Below are 16,949 nucleotides of genomic sequence, written 5' to 3' on the forward strand. Positions count from 1 at the left end.
TGTGCGAGGACTTTGACGTGCAAATCTTGTATTTAATTACCCCATACGATTGGTGTCATTGACACTTTCGATTCGAAGAGAATTCAAATAACACTGTAAAGAGGTTAAGACGATACTTAACCCCCTCCTCCCCCACCCCCCTCGATCGCATATGGTTCCCAGTTGGAACGGCACTGGCGCGGCGTGTCGTAACACGAACCTTATGTGTACACTAATTAGGATCATTGAGAAGGAAGAGACAGAGAGATATGGCGTTCGATATATAGAACGCCACCCGTTAGCTCGTCGTTAGCGGAACGCGGTTACGCGATGGAATTAACATTTAAGATTAACAATAACCCGTTCCTCCTGTGGCCTTTCCGTAAGCGCTCGCGTCTCCTCTTATTTATTAATTCTTTTGTCTTTCCTTGATAATTTTCCGAATACATTATTTGCGATGGCGTTTTCAATATTTATTAAGTTCTATGTTCATGTCATAAAATTCTTTATAAGACGCCTCTATTTTAGTATGAAACAAAAATTTTACTTTGCAAGAAAACAATAAAATTTTATTTCAATACTTTGCATAATTTATATATATATGGTATATGTATAGCAAAATTTTTCTTTTCTATTATCCACATATATATACACACACACACACGCGCGCGCATACACCTTTCCATTTTGCGTTCGTGTATACGCTCTTTGATGCTCCGTCATGGCTCGTTAATCTTTCCAGAAATATATCAAAATACTTTGTTGCAATCATGCATGGTGAAATGCGCTACCCTCGGTGACCCGAGGCCCGACCTCTACTCGAGAATAATCTCGATTTGCACGAATTGTAAATGCAAATTCGCACGTGTCCATCGGTATGCCTCGTCGTCGTCGACTCGTGAGTGCGCAGCTCGATTCTGGAAATATAAATACTGATAAATAATTCGTGGAAGCACGACTTGACTATCTTTGTATTCGCTATCTGATTCTTATACGCATTTAATTTTTTTTTAAATAGCATTTTTCTTTCCATACTGCGCTGAAAAAAAAAAAAATCTGTTATTTGCTTTACTTTCCTGACGTATAAGACATTTTTATTTATATCTTTTCTTTCTCTTATAATGTGTGTGTATATGTGTATATATTCTATTAGATTGATATTATCTTTATAGATGTTGTCGGGATCTGTCATCTATACTATTTATTTTAATAAAAATTATTTCCAATTGCCTTAAGAGCCGAGGGTCAACGATCTCGAGATAAAAATCCCGATATTCTCGGCGAGGGTACGAATCTAAGAACTTGTACAGAAAATTAAAAGCGCATTTGTTACGTTCCATAAAGATGATAAAATTTTTTTCAGAGTATCAGCCGTATTTTTCAAATGCCAGTCATCGCGAAGACCAAGTTTCGAAGTACGAAAGGATCGTTATGGCGCGCATATACAATATAACGGGGAGCCGCGCTGGAAGGCAAGGAGCCGAGCAAGGCAGACAAGGCACAAGGTAAGGCCTGGTAAGACACGAGAGAGGGCTTGGTTCTCTCCTCTCTCTCTCTCTCTCTCTCTCTCTCTCTTTTCCGAGTTCGAGGCAAGTCGCGTCGGCCGTCGCCACGGCCGTTTCTCAACCCTTTCGCGGTTACGTCACGTTAAAAAAGCTATTTGGGGTCAACACCCCGCGCTACAGCGACACGTGTAGTACTTCTTGATCCCTCTGTCCTCCCGCCGCTCCGACACGGTCCTCCACCCCGCGGTTAACGCGAAGACAGCCCTCTCCCTCCTCCTCCTCCTCCTCCTCCTCTTCCGACTTCTTCGCGCGCGCAAGCGGTGACGCCATTGCTACCACTTCTCCCCTCCCTCCCCCCTTCATACTCGCCTAATCTAAGTATCCCTTCTCTTGTCGAAGTTTCTAAGCTCTCCAGACGCATCACGGCCAGGACTCTGATTCTAGACGAGCACGCGTAGTATTGGACATTGCCGATAGATATTTGCAAAACTAGGCATATACATCTCTCTTATAATATATGTATATATAAATATTTTTGTTATTAAATATTCTCTTATTTATATATACGCATAGTTTTGTTTACATATTATAAAATTTGCAATATAAAGAAAAAAGTGTTATATCACGTTAAGAAAAAGAAAAAATTGTGATATATATCATAAACATTAACTCTTTCATTAATTTTTAATAATGGCTGAATTTATATAATAATTTTTTTTTCGCAAGTCTTTATCGCAACGGAGAAAGAAAGCTGGGTACTGAGAAGAAATAAGATGATGGAGAAGAGGAGGAAGGGGCAAAGCAGCCCCGAGCGATACAGCCCTGGCCGTAGGCGCAATGGAGAGTAGGAGAACCAGTCGAATTTCTCAGAGAGAGCGCGCACGCTCCGAGTTAGAACTGGCTAGAGTTTTGCTAGAGCGGAGCCAAGGACACTAGACAATCAGCAACAGCAGTCGGAGAAGTCAAACGGCGGTGACGGCGGCAGCAGCAGTAGAGGCGGTGGTGAGACCCCTTCACCCCGACCCACATCGTCTACATGTCCGTCTACCCCTTTACCCCCCGACTACTACCATCGTCGTCCTCGTCCCCTCCATGCCAACGACGTTCCCGTCCGTCACCACCATCGCCGCCGCCGGCGCTGCTTCTGTCCCGAGAGTCTCTCTCCGAAGCTTCTCCTTCCAAGCACTTTTTTGCCCGACTATACGCCTCTCTCTGTCTGATCGCGACAAGGCACCAGTCTCGGTATCTTTTTATCAGTTGACCGAAAAGCCCCGTGGAGATTCTACTATGGTATCACGCCACGCATATTTGTATCGGCTAGCTCGTATGCGAACAACCCTCGCACACATGCTTTAAAAGATTTAACATATATGTACATGTATATATACACATATCGCGCTAGAGAACGCATTCTTTTAACAGCCGCCCTCTCCCCTTGTTTTTGTTGGAGAACCGCGCGAAACGGCGTGACCGTCCCGTTAAACGCGCTCACTGAAGGGGGTGAGAGGGGCGAAACGGAGGAAAGAGAAGGCGCACGACATAAAGTCACGCGGCAATGGCAGTGCGTTTGCGACGCGAGGCACGCGTGTCGGGGTAAACGTGTCTCATTGTCAGCGTAGCAGTTCCGCTGATGGGACGCGGGACGAGGAACGACGCACCATTACTATTCGGGTGTTTTCGGCAGAGCATTGCCTTAGCTGCCAACGTGGGATTCGGACAAGAAAATTATCAACATGGGCAACTTGGGCTAGGCAGAGATTACCAAACACGCAACAGTAGTCGGGTAGGTTGGTGAACAACTTCAAGTTTCGTTGTAAAGCGATTTGGTTCACGGCGACGGCGATTTGCGTTTCTCTCCCTCTGTCCGCCGCTTTCTGGCGGAAAAAAATGCGCAGGCGCGCGAATAGCGCTCTCGCTTACTAATCCGCGACGACACTACCACCTTTCTTCTCTCTCTCTCTCTCTCTCATCTTCCCCTCTTCCCCTCGCCCGTCCACGCTTGCGAATTTCCTGTCCCGCGGGGAAAGAGGTGGCGGGGGAATTCGCCTCGTCGCATCCCTCTCCACGTGCATCCCTGCGATATTCGAGGTCGATCCATCCCCACCCTACGTTCCTCTTGAGAAAGGACTTTGGTCTCTGCTTCTCTCATCCTCCGCCTTGATCCTCGCCCCATACTCCCCCAAAATAGTCAACGCTTTCGCAACGAAAAAGACAAACCTTCTCGGAATCGTCTCGAGTTTGAATTGATTTCAAGGTCAAAGGATACGATAACAAATTTAAGATATTCTGGTAAAATTTCAATAAGGGCGAAAGATATTCGCGATTTTTGCTCGCTTGCATATCCGATGAGAAATGTCGTCAACGAGAAGCGAGAATGCAATTCGTGAAGGCGGAAGGACGAGGGTGCGTTTGGAAAGAAAGCCAAAGGCGTCGCGGGGCAGGCAAAGAGCGCTCAACTCTGAGAGCGTGAGAACAAAGGGACGAAAGCAAGTGCCCTTTCTCAAGAGGGACCGAGGGTGAGAATCGAGGGGAAGCAAGATAGAGGCAAAATGTAGCTCGCGCGTCTCGTAAAAAAATGATATTAGGTATAATAAGAAGGAGAGAGAGAAGAGGAGTGAATCGTCCGTTCTTTACGGGGGCTAACGCGAGGTAGAAGCAACATATGGAAAGGGTAAAGTGTGAGGGACAGGGGGATTTTCACACACGAGTAGGACGGAGAAAAGCGCGTCATCGCGCGCGCGCAAAACAGAGACAGAGTGGAGAGACCATGAGCGAGATAGCTACAGCGCGACAGGGTGCCGGGGGAAGCGGTAGCGCGCTGCGTAGGGTGCGGGGGTGGGGGAGCGAGCGAGAGAGCTCGCTCAGGGTAGAGAACGCGAGAGGGTATAGTGGGGGAGCTTTGGTGCGTCGCGTCTCGTCTCTAGGTGGCGGTGGTGGTAGAAGTTTGCGCTCTCGCGGGAGGTTGCCGAGCGCTGTCGACTTCGGATTGGACTCGGTTTAGCTCGGCCGTTGTCGGCTCGGTGGTTCGTTCGGTTAAACGAGGGCGCGCGAGCGAGGCGAGTGAGCGAGCGTTCGTTCGGGCGGGTGTGCGTCGCGCTCGCTGCTGTTGCGTTGCGTTGCGTTGCGTTACGTTACGGTGCGGTACAGTGCGGTACAGTGCGGTGCGGTGCGGTGCGGTGCGGTACGGTGCGGTACGGTGCGGAACGGTGCGGAACGGTGCGGCACGACGACGGTGAAGGGTACTACGAGTGGAAGACACGGCCGTGACTGGGCTGCTAGGCGGGCGTAGGCGAGGTTCCGTGACGACCGTTCGGTGGCGCAGCAGAAATTCCCCGGCGCGGGTTGGTCGACGACGTGGTGTGCGTACGTTTCTATCTCGCTTTCGCTCACGCTACCCGATTCAAGTGTGCGTAGCGCGCAACGTGTACGTGTAGTAGTCCGTCCGCGCGCACGTATCTGCCCCGAGAGTCCATCCGCGCCTCGACTTGCTGACATGGCGTCCTAGTGCTGCGCACGGACAAAGTTGCACGTTCTTTCGCGCATCGCGGAAACTCCGTTCTACCTCCCATTTTTTTTTTTTTTTTTTAATCACCTTGTGCGTCGTCGCCGTCGTCGTCGAGTCGCGAGGATGTCGAGGTAAGTGCAAGTGGTGCGTGTGTCCGTGCCTCGCTACCAGGCGGTGTGTATTTAGCCTCGACGAGCGCCGTCTTCGTCGTTTCGTTTTCGTTACTATCGTTGTATCGTCGTCTCGCTCTCTCTTGTCGACGAAGAGAGGACGGATCGTGAGCCGTGATGTGTTCGGGTGTCGTCGGCCGGGCGCGGGCGGTATCGATAAGGCCACGCGAATCTCGCGACGGTGGCAGCTCTCGCGAAATAAACACGAATCGAGACACGGGATATTTACAGCGGTAGGGTCGTTGCCATCTCGTGCCACCCTCGCGAATCGATATCGTCAGCGGGGTATCGGACGATTTTTTTCTCATTTCCTCCCTCGCGCGCTCTCCCCTTCCCTCGGATCATCGTCCGCTTCTATCCTTTCGCCCTCTCTCGTCTCTATGTTCGACCCTTGTATCCATCTCGTCTCGATTCTTCATTTTCTTCGTCCGGGTGCACGATACGTTTGTACGGTGCTCAGCCCCGCGAGTGTCGCGCGCGCGCACGCATGTGTGTGTGTGTGTGTTTACGTATGCGTGTGTACGTCGCTCCTACGTGGCTACGTCGGAGGGTTAGCAGCGGCGAATCGCGGCGGGGCAGAACGGAAGAGGTTAGTTTCGTGGTAGTTTCTTTTCCACGAAGCAAAACTGCGATACGGAGAGAGAACTCGCGCTCTCTCTCTCTCTCTCTCTCTCTCTCCCTCTTTCTCTTTGCGGTAAGAGGGAAAGAGACGGAGAGCGCGGACCGAGGGTTCTACGTGGCTTATCGGCGCATCGACGGACGGCGTGTTTCTCGACGTGGATTTTCGCTCGGGAGAGGGTTGCGTAAATCCCTCTCCCTCTACCCTTCTCCCCCTCCTCCAACCCCATTTCCTCCTCCGTACCTCTCTAACCTCCCGTCATCCCCTCTCATCTCCCTCGCGGTCGACTACGGCGTTGCCCATAGGCGCCGATACGCCCCAGGGTGTCGAGGCCGACTTTAGTTCAGTCCGTTCGGAGCAGTTCGGCCGTCTTCGACTTCGTTCGGCTGTCCGTTCGTCCGTCCGTCCGTCCGCCGAGCATCCTCCCCCTCGCAGTCAGTCTCGCTCATTGAAACCGCGTGCGTGCACGCGCGTGTGCTCCGCTCTTCGCCTCGTTCCGTTCCGTTCCGTTCCGTTTTCTTTCCTCGCGAGCGAACACACGTATCCTACATTATCTCGCAAACGTTCTCCACACGATCATCGTTCGTGGATATCTCTCTCTCTCTCGTTCTAATTCGCGCCCTAATGCTCTCGTCGCCGTAACAGGTGAATTTCGGCCATTCTCGACGATACAGTTTACGAAGCACGTGTCTCACTCGGCGCTGTGAATTTTCCTCCTCCTCCTCCTCCTCGTCGTCGTCGTCGTCAAAGAAGGGGCACGAGCCAACGGACGTCGGTGCCTCGTCGCGCCGAGTAATTAAGTCGAGCGACGCAACTTTGTGGTGATAACGATTAACGACGATTGTGCAACCTGTGCGCCGACCCGAGCCCCTAGCAGGAGCGATCGTGTGGATGCACGACGTGTTCGTGAGTCACGGCGGGGTGCGCTGCCGGTGTGTGGGTGAGTTCTCTGCATTTTGCGTGTGTGTCCGCGCGTGCGAATGCGATAGGGATGTGTCGCGATTTTTTTTTCACCATCGCTGGAGAAAAAGGGAAAAATTACGTCGCGTTCTCTAATTATGCGAGAGAAAGAAACGCGTGACAAATACGTATACGAATTAGTGATGCGAAAGAGATTATTATTTGATTTTCTCTTTCATCATTTTGAAAATGATCGTTTTATTTTCTTTTCTTCTTTCGTGTATACAAGACTTTTTTTTTTTTTTTTTTTTTCGATAAAGTACATACATATATACACAATAGGCATACATACGTACAAATAGCGTTCTAATAAACCCTGATCTTAAAACCGAAATTTTACGATGACAAACACACTTTTTTTGTCGCGGTTACGCCGTTCTATCCAATGTTATCACTCTACAGGGATTCGTGTTATCTCGAAGATTAGACATTCTCGAGTATAGATTGGACTTGGCTCCACGTTTCACAATACAACCCCAAGGGTCTTTACGCGAGATTTCGAGTGTTTATTGTACACGAGTTATTACGGAACTATCGCCACGCCTCTCTTCTGTCAGAGGAGTGCCGATAATGTGACACCCCGTATATAGTTACGTAAATATCGTTTCCGTCATTAACTTCTCCAGTAATGGATAAAGTATATATATATGGATTTTTTTATTTCAACGCGTGGAGAGAATATAAGAGGCAAGAAAATTTACAATTCAATCTTTCATTATGTCACATAGATTACGACCACGTGATTAATACATACACGGGATGCAATATTTATATACACAATTAACTTTTTTTTTATTTTTTTATTTTTTTTTATAACATCGCTAATAATAAATTATTTTCTCTCTTTCTCTCGCGGAAACTAAACTTAGCTAAATTTTTTTTCCCCGCAATGTTTTCTTTACACGCACATCTCTTCGTTTAATGTACTAGGAAAGTTGCAAAAGTAAGGTAAACTTATTGTTAGCGCGACATTACATGCTTATTGCGTGCAACGTTATTCGTCATGCTAGGATACAATGCGTGAATCCGTCGAGAGATTACGCGGAGAAATAAAATGATAATATTCTCCACTTTGCTATACATATTTGTGAAAAATTAAAATTAATTTCTATCATTATCCTTCCTATCTCGAGTGTATCTCATGCTTGGGACTTTGTTTCTCATATTAATACTTTCATCATTAAAGAGAGAGACGACAGAAAAGGATTTTAAATATCCTTCCGATGTAACTCTGCACCCTTGACATTTGAGGATTCTAGTGTGCCTCGAATTTGTAAAAAAAATGTATTAGATTCGAAAAGTATCAGAGAGAACGCGATGATTGGGAGGGAGGAAGGGGGGGGGGAAGGGAGAACATGGCGGGGGCTGCGATGATGCACGCGGGCGACAAGTGCGTGCACGCAACGAAGCGTCGACACATCGACCGTACCCACGTGCGTTCCGATGAGAATTTACATGCGACTTCCTGCGGGCTATCTCTATCTCTCTCTCTCTCTCTCTCTCTCTCTCTCTCTCTCTCTCTCTCTCTCTCTCTCTCTCATGATTAAGAGTAGCGTGACGATGTTATCGCGGTACCCGCGAGGGGTTGAAGCGGCGCCAATTATAGTGGCGACGATGATGATGATGATGGTGGTCACAGACGTAGGGAGGGGCATAGATAAATAGCGTAGAGGGTTAATATTCGTCACGCATCGAGTACCGACGATCTTTTAATCTTTGGTTTATCGTGGGGATTCGAGCTTCCTGTTGATTCATTTTCTCTCGTCGCCACTTCCTAGAATTTTATAACTTATAATTATCCTTGAATCACATTTCCAATTTAAGAAATCTTAGAAATTTTCCGTCAATTTTCTATCAAGCTTCTTGTCGCATGAAATTTTCACTTTATTGATTTCTTAAATAGACAAATTTCGAAATTTTGAATTTTAAACACATATATATATCTGATTATCCATGTTTTGAGTAATACAGGGTTCGGAATGGAAATGAGAGAACTGGGGGTGTTCCCTGAACCGAGAAAAAGGGTTTCCGTGTATGCCGACTATAAAGAATCCGTTCATCCGACGGGGATTTCCTTTTTCCTGTTCTTCAACAGTGAATTGCGAAATCATGGCTCGTATTACACATCTTTCTACACAGTTCCCTTTCATTAATTAATATATATTCAATCCTTGAACTGTATTAATATCCACTGTATTATCAAATCTATTACCATACTTTTATCTTAAAATTAATTTCTCATATATTATGCAAATTTATATAGGGTGCTTCAAGTTATTCTTACTTTATTTTATTCATAATTTTCCGATTAAATCAGTGGTTTTTTTTTTACAGAAAGAATGGCAGTTTTTTTTTGTTTTTTTTTTTAATTGTTTTTATAATCACTTTAACGTTCCCCGAAATGGAATGTTTTTAATAGTTCTTTCGTCTCGCAAGTAAACACATGAATAGAGACGGTTTAGAAAATATGTTCGTATAACGGTTACGACACGATTGTGTTCCTGTGCCGATTTCAACTGTGTGCTCGTCAGGTTACATTTATTACAAGAATATTCGGATTTCGTTGGCACTCGTCGTCAATTCGTTAAAGGTTTGATTTTTAAGAAGATAAAATAAACGACATGTGTATGATTGTGTACTGTAAGCAAAATTATGGAAAACATATCGTAGATTACTGCTCCCCTCCCACCCCCTTTTTTTTTAATTAGGAACTTGCGATAAATTTAATTTGAATATTTACGTAGAAAGATAAAAGTATGAAATTATTTTTTAATATATACATAATAAACGATATATCCACAATACATTAACAATTGTTGAAAATAATACTATGTGTATGTGTAAATTATATAGAGACTATAATTAGTATATTACATTAGTATATTTGTTGTAATGATTATAAATAAGCTGTTAAAGCTCTGTAGATTTGTTAAAACCGACTACGAGATGCTCTCTCTCTCTCTTTTTTTTTTTTTTTTTTTTTTTAAGACAAAGTTTATAATTATATATGAGAGATAAAAACAGCATTTATTTACAATTCGTTTTATAATGAATTTGGTTATTTACTCTGCGGCGAGTTTCTCACGCTTTCGAATTATTTCTTCAAAATTTCCAATTCGTAAAAACTTTTAAGAATTTATGGCCCCATAATGAAATCATTAGAGATGGATTAAGAAATTGTTAACAATATCCAAGTTATCGTCAGTTTCATTTTCCTCGGGGCGATAAATAGTTTTCATAGAGGCATATTTTCACAACAACGAGTTTATGATTAATAAATACATACGTGTGTTTCACAAAAATTATATTGGAGAAATTTATATGTGAATTACTCAATTTTAGCACCGCTAATTGTTGTAAATTTCAAATACAATGTATGAATTGAGGTTGCGTAAAATTTTTATGTCAACAAAGCAAGTATATCTGCATGATTGTTTCGACGTAATTGTTTCAAATCTTTTACATATAAAGAGAGTTTCTCGTCTAGGTCCTTGATTCAATTAGTCGATCGATTTTTCAAATGATGTCATTTCATTCCTGGACGCGGCCTTCCAAGCGTTGCAATTGCTGCTCGTGGTACATTATTCTGTAATTGTGATGTTCAGAGGGATGTTGATTGTCCCCAACAATGCTCCCCTCTCTCAACAAATACAATGGATGAAGAGAAGTTGTAGAGAGACACAAGAATTTATTCGGGGGGACCGCTTTCGAATCTTTCGAGTCGATTCTCTTTATCCTTGCATTTACGCGTAGAGAAAAGGACTTTGCAACCCTACTTGCATTTGTGTACGCGTACACTTGTTCTCGCAATATTGTGCGAGGCTACAAGCTTGAAATGGGTGTCGCATCGTCGCGCCTTACTTACACCTGCTGTGCTTAGTACAGGGTCGGATTCAAATAATAAGCCAACAGGGAAAAGAGAAAAGGGGGAACATTGCCAATTGTCAGAGGACATTCTTATACAATGGTCAGAATATTCTTGCTATTCTAATCTGGCAAAATGTGATTAACTACGATAGTTTTTAAAGCTTTTCGTAGAAACCTGGAAAAAGGAGAAGCAAGGGACGATAGTGCATCCTTGATGGGCGGATATTCATGAGTGAAAAGGAAAATCCGGTTCCGATAATTTTTCATTCTCAGAGAATTTTCTCGGAATATTTTTAGAATATTCTTATTTTTTTATTCTCGCTTAGAATTTTGTTTGGAGAAAATGGAAGATAGAGGCAAAGAGAGAATATATTATATATAATAATTTTTATAGAATATTTTTAAAAAAATATAGTAGTTTTTTTTTTTAAATGTTAAGATATTTTTAATACATTTTTTTTTTATAAATAAATATTTTTGAAATATTTCCCGAAAATATATTTTCAAATTTATAGAAAATATATAGTAAGGATATTTCTCATTGTCGGAGTAAATATTTTTGGAAAATATTTAAAAAATATTTATGGATCGATGGGAGGAAGGAGTTTATAGACTTAATTCGCTGACATCGACGAACTTTATTTCCATATAAAATCAAAGATCCAATATCGCGTTTTATCAATTTTCTACGCAACTTTTCGTTCCCATAAAACGATTCGATCCATGCACCGTTGCCCACCCCAGCTCGATGACCGCCCCTCGCCGAATCCCGAAGCCCTCGTCGTCCCCGAGCGTTCTTTTATTTTTTGCTCGGCCGCCGTGCCCCGTCCTCGTGCAACATTCAGTCACCGGAATCGCGACATCCTTTCGCGGATTGCCCGCGTTTCTTGCGATCCTTTTTTTTTTTTTTTGTTTCCCTCCCCTTGACGCATTCATCGAGGTCGAGCGTCATGCACGACGGCGTCGCAATCGGCGCGAGGAAAACTCGTAAAAGTCCTCTATTTTTCTCACAATAGCGTTTCAATTAATTCCCCTTGTTTTGAACGAAATTCCGACATTATCATTTAATATACAATTTCAACGTTAAAAATAATGCCAAGTGTTGAAAGTATTACATATGTATTTCGTGAATACGAAATATATCAATACCCGAAATTGTTGATACGCGATATAATCGTACGCCCTTGCAAGAGTCTGCAAAGTTTTCGCGGCATTGAAAAAAATTTTGCGGGGTTGGCGCCAATGCGCGCAGCGAGGTCGAGCGTCGTCATCGCCGTCGACGGGAGGGTGGCGAGAGGGCGAGAGAGGGCTGGGTGATGTAGGACTGCCGGAGGCTCGGCGGAGAGAGCGGGATGCGGAGCCACAAAGATGGCCGCTCGGCAACGACCGTACATGAGAGGGCGACTCGGAGAGGGATTCTTAAATCAGCGATTTATGAATCTTTCATTTGGTATATCGGGCAATTTTTTATATGCGATATATGCATATTTACACGTGTACACATACGAAAGCTAAATATAATCAATAAAATTTTATTAAGTATCGTTATTTAAAAATATAAATTAATGATAAATTAAATGCGTATGAGATTAATGTATAGCCTGCGATATTCTTTTTATATTCTTATATTTAATAAATTTCAATATTAACTACACGACACTTGGCTTTCATATTTTAATAACGGATATATAGTTGGAGCACTATCTAATGGAAATACTTTGGATACTCGGATATCGAAGTAAGCATTCTCAGATTAGAGAGTTAATCTCGGGTTAATCCCGGGGACGGAGGCGAGCGTGCGAATCGGGAATGCCACGCTGCTTCTCCTTCGCGAAGAGCGAAGCTTCGAAAATGTGGGACACGGCTGTGCTCGAGTGCCGAGAGGGCCCGCGGCTCCCCTCGCGCCGCGAAATTCTCCGTTAACTCCGCCGTACCTGGTGGCACGCCGTGGCTAACGGAATGAGCAGTACCTGCCCGCGCTGACTGACGCACTTCCACACACGCCAGATATACAGGGTGTACCGGGAAACCCCGCCCGCCCCGTTCCGTCTCCTCCCGTCCCGTCCCGGTACGGTTGCGTATCCGAAGCGATATTTCGTCGAACATCATCGTCATTCGCGCGCCATCTTTCTCGCCAACGAGGATAAAGAATATTTTCTCGTTGCTTTTCAAGTCTTCTTGCAAGTATTAGTCGAAGCTATATTTATTATTCCGTTAGGTTTGTAGAGGGAGAAGAAAAGAATTAAATTTCAATCGATTCTTGTTCGTAATGATTTCTGTAGAATGTCTTTTTTTAACGCGTAAAGTTGATACAACATCTGTCGAGGAATTTGCGCGGACACCTCGTATGCGTACACGTGACACTTGCTGGCGTGTGCGCGTTCAAGTATGTGTACGAGCCATCGTTCCAAGCACGTTCCTGGCACTCCCCCAGTGGGTGGAGATGTGACTAGGAACAGATATCCGAGTGCATTCGCCCCTCTCCTCCACCCCCCCCCCTCCTCCCCCTTCACCTCCCCCTCGAATTATTATTATCGCAGTCCCACAGGAGAAATGGAGAGGCGATCGTGACGATTCTTGGTTTAACGATGACGATTAAAATGTCATTAATCGCACAATGATAAATAATATATTCATACGTATAATGACACGTAACGTTGAAAGCGAACTCTAAAGACGCAAGTATTGGATCGTAAGAGGAAGAATGATTTGTCGATTCGCGACGACAGAATTTGCAAAGAAATTTCGCGATTGAAAGAATCGTCAGGTCGATCGAAAACTATCATATAATTGCTTATTAACGATGTATAATCGCGCCGCTGACGACGCCCTTGGGGTTTTTTTTTTTTCCCCTTGCCCCGATTATTGTAGTCGCGCGAAATCGGAAGGTGGTACCGAAAGATTTTACGCCGATTTGCAAAGGAATGTATATTCTGTCGTATTTTGAATATTTTCTTTTAAATCGCTTTACAAGAAAAAAAGAAGAAACCGTTTCATTGCATCCGTATTCGTATTCTATTCCACATTGAACGCTAAAATGTAAGATACAAATGTGTGTAAAGCTAGTAAATTTGGAAAGAGGGACCATTTTGCAATTTCAATCTTCCTCATCCTACATCTATCGTCCTTCCTTTCTTTTCTCTCGCCATCGACGCCGCGCTTCGTTAAATCCGACTTCGATTCCGCTGTCGAAATTCGGTCGATCGATGCAGCAACCCCCATTGTAGGACGTGTCTGTGTGTGTGTGTGTGTGTCGTCCTCGCCACTCGATCTTCTCTTCTCTCCTCTCCTCTTCTCCCCTGTCCCCTATCGCCGCGTTTGCTCCTCTCGCGACTCTTCACCCCGCGCTACCCCACCTTGTCACCGCGAGTAGCGCGAGCAAAGGCGATTATCGCGGCTGCGGGCTGCGAGTCACGTAAATCGTGGGACTCGAGGAATCGCGCGGATGTCGCAATCGCGGTTAATATTCGCGGTGCTGGTCTTCCTCCTCGCACGTACGATAGGATAACAGTAGAGGGGTGAGGGAAGGAGATCCCGGCAGCGAGTGCGATTTCGCCGACCGGACATGTATATCCTTGAGCGCTGATTCAGCGGAATGTTTCTCTGATCGATCCGTATCTTTCGTCTTTTCACGCGCAGCAAAAGTAGTCTAGATGAAACGAGGAACGAATTTGGAAATAGAGAGAGAGAGATTTTAAACGTGTTTTATTAAGAACACACGATTGTGTGTGTGTGCGTGCGAAGCGCGTGTTATAAAACTTTGTTGTCCGATTATATTTTATAAGAAATAAACGATAAAGAAATCTTTCCTACGTTGTATATCTGTGGAAGGGAAACATATTAAGATGGTCCAACGCTATCGTATTTTAATTAAAAATAATTATTATGTAAGAACAATTAAAATAAAGGAGAGGTAGAGGGAAATTAAGAGACGCGAATAACTTTGCCATGTCGCGACGTGTTAAAGATCAATCGTCGATCCGTCTTTGCGGAAACGCGCGATATCCTCGCAAGGTACGCGGAAGGAGAAGAGGAACGTAGGCGCGAGACAGAGACGAGGAATAAAAAGGACGGTTAATACGCGTCGGAGTCGGAGACAACCGAGCCTGGTCGAGGCCGGCCGAGAACGAAGAATCCGCGGGGATTACAGTCTCCGAAAGCGCGCAGCGGTATTCGCGCCGCGCGAGCTAACGAATGCGTGCTCGCTTGGGCCTTGTGTCGTTCGTTTTGTACCTCGCGCGGCGTGACTACTCCGTCGCGTTGATTACGCAACGCGTGGCCATGAGAGCGACTTGCGCGCTCGCGAGAATGCAGCGTCCCCGCTCGTCGCAGGATTGGCGCGATTATCGATATATCTCGTCATGCTTACGATAATAAATCGGAAGGCGCGTCCAACTCTTCGATTCAACCGATTGACTAACATTATTTCTCATTAAATAATATGAAATAATTACATATATACGGTATGTGCTTGTAATATGTATATATACGTATGTAAAATCGTGAATTTTCAAACTTGACAGTTACGTAATATTTCTCGCAGCTAACAGCTGTTACTACGCGATATTTTTTTCTTCGCCTCGACTTCGCCTGTTTATGCAGATTTAGAGAGGGTTGTATGCTGAAATATACAACTCTCGACGGCATTGGTTGAGAATCGCTGATCTAGCGTAAACGTGGTGCGAGGTTCGTTATGCGCGCGTGCACGCATGGCGCGCGATGACTCGTAGGATGAGCGTGCAAAGGCGTATATCTAAAGATTTATGTATAGCCAATATTGGGAAGCGAGAACAGCCCGTTTCAACGTGTTATGTAAATGAATGTACAATGTCAACAGGAAATATCGCTGTTGTGAAACGGAAAAACATCTCGATAGTTATTTTCACACTTACGAATGAGATAATTCGAGGAAATAACAAACATTTATTTTCCCCCTTTTTTTTTTTTCGTCATTCGATCGAGCTTCGCGGAAAATGGATTAATGGAGCAGCGATCATTAGGCAAAATTCTATCGTATTTGCATACTTACGTGGGCAGTAATTATGACGCGACTTTTTTTATTTACGTCGTTTCAATATGCGGACGAAATGAAGAAATGTTTCCCTGGAAACTTTTATATATTCGAATGAGTGACGTGCCAAGAGGATAACCGTGAGAAATAATGTTACCGATCAAAATATACATAAATTATAATAAAACAATTATTTTCATTTTAATTCGAATTACAAAAATAATTATAAATAATTATGACTATATATAATAAATTATGTCACATTTATTTTATTTGATATAAAATAATTAAATTTTCTTAACAATCTTGCCATTGTTGAATCCGTATATTTTGAAGTTTCCCTGCACGTGCGCGCGCGCCCACACACATATACATGCGCGAAGGAGAAAGAGGCCGCGCTCATCGTCGTGTGAGTATCGGAGCGACTAAGTAAACACGAGAACGAGAGAACCTCCGACATTCGGCGGTGCCGGTTTTTATCTGTGTGCGGTACGTTTCGGAGAACACAGTTGTGTACACTGTCATGGTCTTCATTTATGTCTGCCAGCGAGTCCTTCTCACGTCAGGTTCCTTCTCCTTTTAGCGAAAATCAAGACATCAATACTCTTATAGTAGCGGTCATATTGAATAAAGAGATAGAACTCGTCTTCGCGCGCGCATGTGTGTTTGTGTGTGTGTGTCGTGAAAAATTTGATATAACATATAAAATATGGATGGATATTAATGTCCAGCTCTTTTTTTTTATTTTTTTTTTATTTTTTATTAAACATATTTCGATTATGTTACTAGCAATGCCAATACTTTTGAAACTTAATATCCCGAGTATCGATGGTCTCTTGAAATGTGCGATAATATGAGATTTATTAAAGAAGGGATTTTAAAAGAAATTTCATCTGAATTTTTGACTACAAGGATACGAGAAAGCTTGTGACATAGAATTTATTTGGGTTAATTTTGCAAGGTTTATATTATCGATTGACGCTTCTCGTGGAGTTTATTTTTCGCTCGCAAAATCAGATTTCGGATAACGGAAAAATCGATTTGTCACATGAGCGATTAAACAACGAAAATTCACCTAAATATGTAATAAGGGAATAATGAAATTTATTTATTCTCTTATTACATATCTTAATGAATTTTAATTGTTAATCGCTTATGCGATCAATTGATTTTCGCGATAATATTGTCATGCGTGTTTTATTAAATAAAATCATCGCGAGCAAAGAAAAAAGATTAATATTACGAAAATCAAGCTGCAGGAGCAGAGCTATGCGTGTATTTCTTATCCTCGCGAAATTTATAAACAAATAAATCAATTTTGTGTCATATACAT

The 16,949-nt window shown here is 43.8% G+C and overlaps 1 protein-coding gene across 10 annotated transcripts in view; it reads left to right on the forward strand.

The window, feature by feature from the left end:
• Positions 1 to 16,949, forward strand: part of LOC138937077 (protein tramtrack, alpha isoform-like) — a 51,397-nt gene that overhangs the window by 5,381 nt on the left and 29,067 nt on the right. The window contains exons 5-6 of one of the 10 annotated variants that reach the window (XM_070302976.1): positions 1,152 to 1,265; positions 1,343 to 1,484. The gene's annotated coding sequence lies outside the window, so the exon portion shown is untranslated. The other 9 variants (XM_070302973.1, XM_070302981.1, XM_070302980.1 and 6 more) reach the window with 9 other exon arrangements.

Source organism: Polyergus mexicanus, unplaced genomic scaffold, assembly GCF_030449975.1.
Source record: "Polyergus mexicanus isolate NDT 795.1 unplaced genomic scaffold, iyPolMexi1.0 SCAF_10, whole genome shotgun sequence".
Taxonomy (NCBI): Eukaryota; Metazoa; Arthropoda; class Insecta; order Hymenoptera; family Formicidae; genus Polyergus; species Polyergus mexicanus.